General features: G+C 45.4%; 1 protein-coding gene across 1 annotated transcript in view; it reads right to left on the bottom strand.

The window, feature by feature from the left end:
• Positions 1-3,312: 3,312 nt before the first annotated feature.
• CLYBL (citramalyl-CoA lyase) overlaps positions 3,313-12,698 on the bottom strand; it is a 2,321,716-nt gene continuing 2,312,330 nt past the window's right edge. The window contains exons 10-13 of the transcript XR_013599874.1: positions 3,763-3,836; positions 3,596-3,683; positions 3,433-3,509; positions 3,313-3,346 (exon numbers count right to left, since the gene is read on the bottom strand). The gene's annotated coding sequence lies outside the window, so the exon portion shown is untranslated. The remainder of the gene's footprint in view (positions 3,347-3,432; positions 3,510-3,595; positions 3,684-3,762; positions 3,837-12,698) is intronic.

Genomic DNA, 12,698 nt, shown 5'->3' with positions numbered 1-12,698 from the left:
GAGGGTGAGTGTGATTGTCTCTGGAGCACAAGACAGTGTTTCAAGGACCTTGCCTCGAGAAGAAGAGAGACTAGGGTGAGGGCACACCTCAGAGTGAAATACAAGGAGAGTTGGCAAGGTTAGCACAACTACAGCATCCTTCAGCAACAGGCCAGCCAGACAGGAAATTGAAGCGAGGCACAGACACCACTGCTGGCCTATGGGACCCGAAGGTCAGCAGCCCTAAGGTTGCCCTTGACAAAAGTGCCCCAGCGAGCCCCATCTGATAGCCACCTCTCTAGTATGTGCACATGAAGTAACATGTTATTTTACGTATATGTGGTGGCCTGATGCATTGCAAGGTGAATCCAACTCTATATGTGTAAACCTATCTCAGAAGACAGAACCACCACCCTTAGCCCCTGATCACCCGCTGCACAGCTTCAGGAATGGAGCTTCTCCTTTAAGAAACTAGACTTGTTTGTTGTCATTTGAAATTCAAACTCACCAAAGCAATGGCAGGGATACATTAAAGATAACTGTGGCATTTCATAGGCTTGTGGTGAACAAAGAATTCCTCAGCGGCCTGAAACAACCTCCTAATAAACTGAGTACTATGTAAAAGCGAGGAATACATTGAACACTCCTCCACAGAGAAACATGCAAAGTGCATGTATATGCCATGTTCCCCTATTGTAAATGATACTCAAGATTATAAACGAGTTTAGAAATGACTGAGAGTAAAGAATGCCTGAAGAAACTTGAAGTTAGCTTGTTAGCACTCTTGAAGGCACACTTTTACTGTCTCTGTGAAAGTGCACCACGAGCAAGTGCAAAATGTGACCTGCTATTCGCCTAGCTGCACAGACCAGAGCGACTTAAATGGTACTCACCAATACGGCTAAAAGACAGGTGAAGCAACGAGATTCAGAAGGGGCACCAGAGGGCAGCTGTGAGTGCAGAGGGGGCCTTGAAGCAAATTCACCGGCAGCACTGACTAACACACATAGAAAATGCCCAGGAGGTGAAGGCTGCCATGTCAGCATGGATGGCCTCCATTACAGCAGTAGCGCACCATTACAATACTGACAAAGAGCCTGTTGCAACCCAAATGTTAAAGACTCAACATTACAAAAAATGATTCCTAGGCAGATAGAAGACAGCACTAAAAGAGCTGTTGACAGTGAGCCCCTTATTCCTATTTTATAGGCAAAGAAATCACACTGTCTTTCATGTGCATCTGCCTGTACGGAACACAAAGTAACCATGGCATGGGTTATGCACTGACACATTTGTTGTATCTTGGTTTCTATGTGTTCATGCTCTGCCAGTGAGTTCCTCCTAGAATGATGTAATATGGATTGTTGGGGGTCAGAGACTACAGTTGGAGAAGGGCTGATCAGCATGCTGGCTGCTCCTGTTGGGGCTAGTCCTGGACTGAACATCTGGACATGTACCTTGTACAATAAATATTCCTGAAATACTACAATCTGTCTAGACCAAGCTACCACAATTTTATGGCGACGAGGATGGGATAGCTACCACAACATTTTTAAATGTGTTAACTGTGTGTTAAGTGTCCCCACCCTCAACAGGGTGGCACTGTGCCTCACACTACACCTACTAAGTCGGATACATTCATAGTCCTGAGGCAACATGCTGATGCTCCCTCCCAGGCCTGCGGAACAGACCCCCTCCCACCCCTCACCCCCAGCATACAGGCCTTGCCAAGTTCAAGATGTATCCTGACGTCAGTCCATAGACTTAACATAGGCCCAATTTCAACTAACAAATGTGCCTGGCCCGGGCTTGGCAGCTGTGTTTTTTTATCCTTACCTGGGCTGGTGAACACACCACACAGGACGTCCATAAGTCCCGACAGCAACCTGTAGTGCTGTGCGCAAGCAGCCATTAGGACTAGCTGCTAGCACTGCAGTAAATCATGTGGATGGCACAACACAGACACACATGCAGTGTTCCTAAAATGGTGTCCAGTCCAGGATTAACAGACTCACGTGAGTGAAGCAACCTCACTATAACTCAAGTCTGAGCAGACTCGATTTCTAGCATCCCGCCTGCCACACCCTTTCCTAACTCCTCACAGGGTGGGGTCCCACCCACACCCTGTAACGAGTTGGTTAAGGGTGTGGTGACAATGCTCTCCACTCCCTGATTGACGTGGAAGCGTAGCTATATGGGGCTTGTATCTAAAACGCACAGGGCTAACTTTACCTCCATGCCATCAGGGGGGTGGAGACTGGGCATTGATGCTAGGTCTTTGCCAAGCTGATGACCTCACATGTCTTAGGGCTGTAAGATTGTCAGCCCAGCAAATACTTATTTGGGCCTGCTTAGGGGAGCAACTTAGTTACTCACACAGTGGAGTCAGACCACGTGTCCGGCAAAAATGCCAGTGTCAGTGAGAGGGGAAGACAGTGCCCCGCATTATATAAACTTATAAGAGGGTATTTCTTTTCTTATTAAAAAGAACATACGAGCATTGCTATGATTGCTTTGTTTTTACTAAATGTAAAAGGGGGAGCCCTGCTACCCTTGGACACAAACCGCCACTGGCTAAACTAAATTAAGGCCATACTACCTGCATGCTTCATACGTATTGAAATATGCAGTAGTGACAGTCGTCATTAGACCCTTTCCGCACTACCTTTGGCAGAAATCCATCTGCCTATGTAATCTTAATTAAGAAACATTTGCTTGGGATTTTAAAAAAAGTTTATTGATGTAGATACTTTTGATCTTTTCCAAAATAAATACTTTTGCTTGTAACAGGGACAATCTTTGTTGCTTCTTTTTTACTCAAATGTTCAATTCATTGATTTGATAAACTGAACACCATTATACAGTTAAAAGAAAAATTATCCTGTCCCAATGCATTTCGGGATGCTATCCCTTCGTCAGGGGCACTGAAAAACATAATGTAATGAACATATTTAGCCTATGGCCCAAAGCACACTGGATAATTCATTGATTGATTTGCGAACTAGAATAGATGATTCACAATATTCATCTAATGTTTTCATTTACAACACAAAAACTTGAAATTGGCTAAGTTTGACATACTAATGTGTCCACATAGAACATTCCTATGCATGTGAATACCAACATTGCCTGTTTGCCCACATTCAATCGGTGTGACAAGAATAGTGAAGTTAGAAATGAAAAAACCATGTAATTCCTTTTGGAAAAGGATGAGGAATTAAAGAACTATCCTAGATAAAAAACAATATTCGCGATAATTGGCATTAGGAAAGTGACATAAATGAGAGGACTCACCATTGATGCTCACTGTTGTGTGGTGTTTAATGAATGTTCAAGCCCAGAAATTAACTAATGTTCCACTTCGAACCTTGGGATTTAATAATGACAATGTAGTTATGAAACTGTCTTAATAATTGATTAGAGCTGAATAAGCTGAATTACTTATTTTCGTACCATGTATTGAGGATCCAATATAGACAAGATGTATGTCGTCGAAAAAAAGTCAAGAATGGTCTTCGTGGATGAGATTGCTGTAAAATTAAAAAAGCAAGTGAGGAAATAGCTAGAAACTTAATGTAAGATGATGATTTCAATAGTAGATAAGGTACTTGGTTACCTGTTTAAATACAGGCGTTTAGAACATAGACTTCTGGGGCGATCCCTCATGACTCGTGACCATTCTCTATGTAACGGCGCTATTCGTTCTGCAAAATACGCGTGAACATATAAATATACTGCTATCGCTCGGTAAACTGAAAAAGAAACGTCTCGATGAGCGTTTACCTGTTTCTAAATGGCTATAGCAAACCCTTAAACTTTTCTCAAGTAGAAACGTTCGATGCTGTGACGGTGATATGCTAAAAAACACAATGGGAATTTGATAAAATACATTGCCTCCGAATTTAAGCTAAATAGACTATAAGAGAAAATAAACAGTTACCTATAGTACGTATTGAAGCACATGTACATAGGTTAGTGCCTGGTGCACACAGTCTTTTAATGTTATTAAGAAATTACCATGCTGGGACGGTTCTGTTTAATAACTCACGGCTGTTTATAATACTTAGAATGTACTGCGTAGAATCTTTTACCTGTTGGAAACTTTTTTCTGGAGAACCAAAAAATGTGTGCTAAACATACTGGACAGAAGTTGTCAACTATCATTTGCACCGCCCCACCGCTCTTACCTACACGGGCCGCTGCTGGGGAAAGCACCAGGTTTACACCGATGGAGCCTCCGCTGGCTCTGCCAGTGTAATCCTCTGATCAGGTGGCACATAAATCAAGGGTCTGGGGATGGAGTTCCCATACCACTGAGGGTGGGACAACTGTTCCCCAGTTTCCTTTCCTGTGTCTGCCTTCGTGAAGTGAAAACGCAGAATGGCCCCCAAGTGCTGTGCAGAGAGAAAACTCACCGTGCATAGGGGCCATTTGTTTTCAGTTCAGAGATGACAAACTTACACTTTTGGAATTTGCTTTCTCTAATCAAAAGATGTGCCCAGTGGATGCTTAAAAAGGGCAGCCACTCTCAAAGTTTCAATGTTGTGAAGGAAGCCATTGTGGCTGCACTGGGCATTTGAAGCTAACCTGTGTGTCTGGATGCTAGACTGGACATGAGACTAAACCTGTGAAGAATATAGTCCATTACAACGCTATCCATTACATCGCGTGCTTTTACAACTCGGTTGTTACAATGACTGCGTTCTTAGTATCCAATATAGTTACATCGCAAGTCATCACAACGACTTGCAGTAGGGGGGGGGGCTCTGGACTTAGGAATTGCATTATTCATTTTCTTACTCCAATTTGCGCAATAGTAGGGAAGGTGTTGGAATTCATTTTAATACCTCAGGGCCCCCTACAGCAAGTTGTTGTAATGATTTGCGATGTAAATGCATTGCGTACTAACAACGCAGTCGTTGTAACAACCGCGTTGTAATAGTACTCTGATGTAATGACAGCATTGTAAATGCTGTTTCCCCCTGTGAATGATGAGGCTTGCTGGATATTTGAGGCTACCTCAGCAATCTGAGACTGCATTCTGAGAGTATATGAGGTTATACATTGAAGGTACATGGGCATTAGCGGCAATCGGCGCTCCGCTTTGCGTAGGTCATTGCTGCGCTAATGGAACATCACTGGTTTATCGTGGCAGCATCCTGGTTGTGTATGTTATCAAAACTAGTTTTTTTATCTGACAACTTATTGTATACTTTTATTGTTGCAATAATCATGCACATATTGTACTTCCTGTGATGTCATGATGGGTGTCAGGAGTAATGTGATGTCACTTCCAGCTATATCATCTAGGTCAAATGGTCACTTTCACTTCCCCAGGAAATTAGGTGAATTGATATCAGTGACTCCTAAGCAGCTATGTACACATTTGCGCAAAGTGCATATAATGCTGTCATTGGTTGTTTTCCAGAGCATCCCTGTACAAGTTAGATTTTTACATGAAAGTGACAGTAGCAGGTGTAAGAGCATCACGTTGAGGCAATATGCATATATGTGTGCTGATATTGCACATGGGTGACTGCACTATGCTTGCAGAACAAAACAGCATGCAAGGGCCATTTGTTCACATGTAAATTATGTGCGCAGCTAGAAACAGAAATATCACCATTATTCTAAAAGCACCCTGGAATACCACAAGAGGAACTGAGCCAGTAACTGGCATATCAGCCAGAGAAGTTGTCAATTAAGATGGCCGTCTATATGGGCATATGTTGTACAGATCACCCCCTTAGCATACACAGCATGATACAATGTTACAGACAAGATGAATGTAGTTGCTCTAGAACCAAGGTGCACAGAGGCAAGAAGAGGTGAGATGACCGTAAGAGGCATGTCCGTGAAATCATTGCAGACCACGAAAAGGAATGTTGTGCAACAAGTTAAAGGCCAGTTAGCAGCCTGGGGCTGCGATCAAGGGAGGACAAGGCACACAGACTGTGGTGTAAATCACATCAGTGATAGGAATCCACTAAACCGAGACAGGAGCAAAAGACACATGGGAACAAGATAATGCATTCACATAACGCAGTTTTGCACTATTTATTGCATTGCTAACCATTTCACAAAATGTCTAGCCGAAACCTAAAAAGGCTCGACGTAGGCCCAACCAGCCACAAGCAGGCCAGCAAAAGCAAGTCTTGTTAAACCGCTGCTTGGGGGCCACTAACAGGTCTTTAGAATAAGACATTTTAGTGTCCCATAAAGCATAATATGTCGAACCACCAACAATGAGAACCCCAACCTCAGCATTCAGAGCCTAGCAGTCAAGACTTGCACCAAACTCACACGCGGTGCCCCCAATGTATATAAAGTCCCTCTTTCTGACCTGTCATTTGAGGGAGCTAAAAGTGTACTATCAGGATGGCCTAGCTTCGACAGATGAATTGACATATCAAATTATAATGTTAAGAGATTTGAAAGCATTTCTAGATCATTCACACACCCATCCACCCAGGTGCTGTAGGCTGAGGCCATTCATGCACTCTTATCGAAATACTCCCACAGAGAGTGAGCAGGACAACACCCTCAACGTGACTCCCCTGAAATGTTATCAGTGAGACACATGCAACACACTAACCCTAGGAAATCCCAGGGGAGGGAACTAGAGGCGCGGGGTAACCGGAGCTAGCTAGCCTCCAGCCTAGCATGAACACACAACAGAAGCTGTCCAAGTACAGTGACCGAAACGTAGGAAATGTTACATTTAGAGAGAGCTGGCATCTCACAAAAAATGAAGGACTGTCCTCAAACACCACCTGGTGTCATGCTGCGTCATCGGCAGTCTTTTCTCTCTAGAAACTTGTTTTGGTATTGGTCACCAACGACCCCACCACCGCCAAAGCCAACCTCCAGGAAGGAATGAAAGAAGTCGCAGAATGGATGAAGATCAGCCGTCTGAAACTGAACTCAGACAAGACGGTAGTCCTCATCCTCGGACCATCTCCCTCTGCCTGGGACGACTCCTGGTGGCCCCCTGCCCTGGGCTTCGCACCCTAACCAACGGACCACGCACGCAACCTGGGCTTCATCCTGGACTCCTCCCTCTCGATGACCAAGCAAGTGAGCGCCGTTTCGTCATCCTGCTTCAACACCCTGCGCATGCTCCGAAAGATCTTCCGGTGTATCCCCACCGAAACCCGGAAGACGGTCACCCAGGCCCTCGTCACCAGCCGGCTGGACTACGGGAACACCCTCTACGCTGGAACCACAGCCAAACTCCAGAAAAGACTCCAGCGCATTCAGAACGCCTCAGCACGACTCATCCTGGACATACCTCGCCGCAGCCACATCTCTGCCCACCTGAAAGACCTGCACTGGCTCCCCATCAACAAGAGGATCACGTTCAGACTCCTCACCCACGCACACAAGGCTCTCCACGACACAGGGCCGAAGTACCTCAACAGACGCCTCACATTCTACACGCCCACCCGCCAGCTCCGATCTGCCAGCCTCGCCCACGCCTCCGTCCCACGAGTCCGAACATCCACCGTCGGAGGACGCTCCTTCTCCTACCTGGCAGCCAAGACATGGAACTCCCTCCCCACTCATCTACGGCTGACCCTGGACCACCTCTCCTTCAGGAAACAACACAAGACCTGGCTGTTCGAGCAGTAGCGACCCCCCCCCCCCTCTCAGCGCCTTGAGACCCTTACGGGTGAGTAGCGCGCTTTACAAATTTTGGTGATTGGTTGATTGATTGATTGGTAGAGAGCGGGCCTACACCTGGAGACAGAGAGGCACTTCTAAAACTAAGTGGGGGCCCGTGAACGTGAGTGAGTTTTAAAAATCAGTATAATCGCCAGAATGCATTTATTCAGATAGGAAATTATACGATATTAAAAAATACAAGAACTGTGAGAAGGGGAGTTACTGCCCCATTACCGTAGTGGTTAATTTTGTCGACATGTTTCTGCGGCATTAATCAGGATGGAAAAATGAAAGAGGGCTCCTATCTTACCAAAATATTATTATTAAGTTACCACTGGGTAGGTTGACCTACGTCATACTCTACCTAAGTTGATTTCTTGAAACCCTGGTCAAGCTTCCTACACGCCCCATGGGAGGAGAGTGAAGGAGAGACCCATGTAGTTAAACTTACATCAAGGTGCGTCTCTCCGTGATTCTAGATGTGTCTGCTCTTCATCCCTACATCCTAATACTTTGGGGATGGAGAGCAGACACATCTAGGATCATGGCGAGAGATGCACCTTGATGTAAGTTCTCAGGCGTCTGCGCCATTTTGACACCTTTATCTGCCACATGTGCAATCAATGTGTGTATGGACACTCGTATGTGTGAGTATATCTGCACATAAGTTTTATTAGTCCTAATTATTTTATCATTCTTATTGTATTGATGAAAAGGATAATGACAGTTTGTAACTAAAATAATTGTAAAACTAATAACATTAACAAACAACATTTGTATTGTTACGATTATGTTATTACTATAATTACAGAATAATCATTTTTAAAATTATAATCAGTGTAATTGAATCATTATCGTCATTATACTAATAGTGATTGTTGTTATAGTTTACTTATTATTTTCATTATCAAACGCGAGATCAACAGCTGTGTAAAATAAATAACTACAACAATATAAAAATAACCATAACGAGAACAATTTCAATAATAATTCTTATGTTCAATATTATCATCTCCATTAACAGACAAGTTCCTGTTTGCCCCCCAGTGACGTCCTCGGGCCTTACACTAAGTGACCTGTGGAAGTTACTAAGAAGCAGTCGGACCTAGTGTTCATTAATTTACAAACACGCAGAGTAATAGCTCGGTTTTACGGACACTCTTGTTTTATTACAGCTTTCTTAGCCAGAACAAGCCGTGTACGGCGTCCAGCAAAAGCAAGCTTGTTCGTGTTCCTCTAGTGCCTTGTGAGTGACTTGCTCTTCGGACAGCAATGGTCCCAACCAAGGCTTTAAGTGAGATGAAATAACTGGGGGGGGGGGGGGGGGGGCGGGTCTCTCAAAAGGGCATGACCAATGTAACTAAGGTCGTGGCTTAAAAACACATAAGCTAAAAATCTGTGCTGACGCCCGACTTGTATTTTGCGGTTTCTGTCATTGCATCCGAATCACTGACAGACTATCTACAAAATATCTACCTACAGAAATATCGACGCAGGAATATTGAAGGCAAGAATATCGACATCCTATCTACAAAATGGTAATTAAAAAAATATTGAAACCAAAATATCGATGTTAAAAATATCGTGATTAAAAATATCGGTTTTTTTCAGTTAAAAAAAAGTGCAAAATGAAGTAAATAATACTTATTAATAAAATAAACATATGTAATAATGTTTAAAATTAATAAATAATACATATATTACTAAAACATGAATTAAACATATACATAAAATATATAATATATACTTAATAAGGGGGGCGATTACAGCCACATCAGACTGGGAGTCCTACCTGCTGGACGCTGCACAGCTCCTGGGGCCCAAACGCTGTGGTCTCGCCGCTGCCGCTTCACCCCACCTCGCGGCTGGAGACTACAGCTCCCAGAGAGCCTAGCGACCACTTCCTGTCACTTCCTGCCGCTGCGCGCCCGGAGGCGCTACAAAATCAGGACGCTCCCTCGGTGGAGCGGGGGGCGATTACAGCCACATCAGACCGGGAGTCCTACCTGCTGGACGCTGCACAGCTCCTGGGGCCCAAACGCTGTGGTCTCGCCGCTGCCGCTTCACCCCACCTCGCTGCTGGCGGCTGGAGACTACAGCTCCCAGAGAGCCTAGCGACCACTTCCTGTCATTTCCTGCCGCTGCGCGCCCAGAGGCGCTACAAAATCAGGACGCTCCCTCGGTGGAGCGGGGGGCGATTACAGCCACATCAGACCGGGAGTCCTACCTGTTGGACGCTGCACAGCTCCTGGGGCCCAAACGCTGTGGTCTCGCCGCTGCCGCTTCACCCCACCTCGCGGCTGGCGGCTGGAGACTACAGCTACCAGAGAGCCTAGCGACCACTTCCTGTCACTTCCTGCCGCTGCGCGCCCGGAGGCGCTACAAAATCAGGACGCTCCCTCGGCGGAGCGGGGGGCGATTACAGCCACATCAGACCGGGAGTCCTACCTGCTGGACGCTGCACAGCTCCTGGGGCCCAAACGCTGTGGTCTCGCCGCTGCCGCTTCCCCCCACCTCGCGGCTGGCGGCTGGAGACTACAGCTCCCAGAGAGCCTAGCGACCACTTCCTGTCACTTCCTGCCGCTGCGCACCCGGAGGCGCTACAAAATCAGGACGCTCCCTCGGTGGAGCGGGGGGCGATTACAGCCACATCAGACATCAGTCCTACCTGCTGGACGCTGCACAGCTCCTGGGGCCCAAACGCTGTGGTCTCGCCGCTGCCGCTTCACCCCACCTCGCGGCTGGCGGCTGGAGACTACAGCGCCCAGAGAGCCTAGCGACCACTTCCTGTCACTTCCTGCCGCTGCGCTCCTGGAGACGCTACAAAATCAGGACGCTCCCTCCGCGTCGCGGGACGCGCGGGCTCAGAGGCCATAGGAGGCCGGTCGGGCGTACCCCTCTTACGTCTCCATCTAAGGTACTTTATTCATCAATGACTGTCTGGTTTCGTGGATGAATTATCGTACAATTTCCCGCAAAAACATACTGAGAGGACCAACTTATTGACATTTGTTTACATCAGACTTGTTTCCTTTTAACATTACAGAACTATATGGTGCTCTGTTTTTATATATATCAACTGTCTATTATTGATTTGCCGGATAAAATAGCCACTGGGACTAACAGTATTGTGGATAGATTATCACTTTTTACAGTGTCTCATTATGTCTCCAAGGGGCACTCGCAGTAAAACTGCAGCTGGGGGTGTTTCGGTGATTGGCCCTATAGATAATTTTATCATTAGAGCCAATGATGCTATAGACCAGGGCATCCTACTCTTGGAACGTAGGGTTTCACGAGACTTAGCCCAAGCCAGACGCTCATCCCTTGGTCTCATTGGTCTGGCAAGCACACCTACACCGACCCAGGCTATCCCTAGTAACATTAGACCTCTAACTGAGGCACGCGCCGATATCCATACTATACCTAATGAGGTGAATCTATCTGCTTCAATCCCACTGATAGATTCTGACTCCGACACAGATATAAGTATGGATTTGGAGAAAACTCCCAATTTAATTATTAATCTCACCCCAGATGAGACATCTGGTGTTAGCACGAGGCAACTAAGAGGAAGACGGGAGGGTGCTATTCCAAAACAAGCAAAACATATATCAAAGTCCCGTAGGCCCAAGGTTAGAAAACATAGCAGGTCCATAAGTAAGAATAGGGAAGGTGTTAACTCCAGCCCCCATATAAGTACGAACAGGACAAGGGAGACCATTGAGGTAGATAGTGAGATGCAACAAGAGGGGAGGATAGGTATGGATGGAAATTCTGAAGCTAATATTGTTAATACTGCAAATGACCACATGCTGGCTAAAATGGGCGAATTACTTAGTATCTATTTGTCACCTATAGAAAGTAGGCTCACCCGCATAGAAAAACAATTAGCAGAATTAAGCATTCCCATTAAGAATATATCTAGAGATGGTGCCCTTAATGGAATGGGAGCTACACCAAGTCCCACAACACTAGCAGGCTCCAAACCTAAAACCCCCCAACCGCCAACTATAACTACAAACATAATACTCAAACCCCCGCATGCTTCAGACAAAGGGGTCATCGCTAATCAGCCAGTAGCTGATTCCAGTGGTACTAATGTGGCCCTGGAGCCAAGGAAGGATAAAAATACCAAACAATTGAAGGGGATTTCTATGAGTCAACCTCATAAACCCCCAAATGATTCCCTTATGGTTCAGCCCCCTCCAAAAACCATCAGGCAGATTCCACCACGTATTAATCTACCACCTGAGTGTGGGGCATACGTGTTGGTCCTGGTTAATGTTTTAAAATTAAGGAAGGACCAAGATGAAACTCCCATGTCCCTTAAAAACAAAACCTTGCATTGGTTAATTGCAAATTGTAATTTTCCCATTGAAGGGGCAAGGGAGATTACCCACACTCAGAGAGTGGGTTGGATAGGCCCTTTGAGGAAGAAGTTCGAGGGGGACTGTGTTATAATAAGTTTTAAAAATCCCCAATGGGCGGAAAAAACATTGGGTAGCGCACCATTACCTTCACCTAGGGAATTTAACACTACCCTCCTTCCACTAGGTTATTTTTATAGACACTTGATACCTCCCAAACATATTATGGCGAATAATTTCGCAATTTCACACCAGGATTTGAATTTTAGGACTAGAATTAAATCGCCGCTTTTTTCCCAGAATCCAGATTTTAACTATCAGAATGCCCAACCTTGGCGTTATCAGCCTCAAACGCCAGCCATTTCTCTGCACTATCCGCAATTCTCAACCATGCCCTACTATGACCACAGAGAAATGCAATATCCAGCACTCACTTCTAATCAATTCACACCAATGAGTGAACGTAGGCCACTATTTAACATTCCTACCCACAATCGGTTTGATTACTTCTCAAATTTAGATGAGCAGGATTGACTGGATAAAATTGCCGATAGTAGCACTACCAGTAGCCAAGTCACAAATAACAGACATGAGGGTCAGTTAGAAATATCTGAAGAATGTTTATATCAGGATAGTCTCCCGATAGATATGGATACTAATAGTGCCCCACCTGTAGTTGTTAAC

Source organism: Lissotriton helveticus, chromosome 8 (genome assembly GCF_964261635.1).
Source record: "Lissotriton helveticus chromosome 8, aLisHel1.1, whole genome shotgun sequence".
Classification (NCBI taxonomy): Eukaryota; Metazoa; Chordata; class Amphibia; order Caudata; family Salamandridae; genus Lissotriton; species Lissotriton helveticus.
Note: the sequence above shows the minus strand (reverse complement) of the source record. Positions and strands in the feature narration are given on the sequence as shown.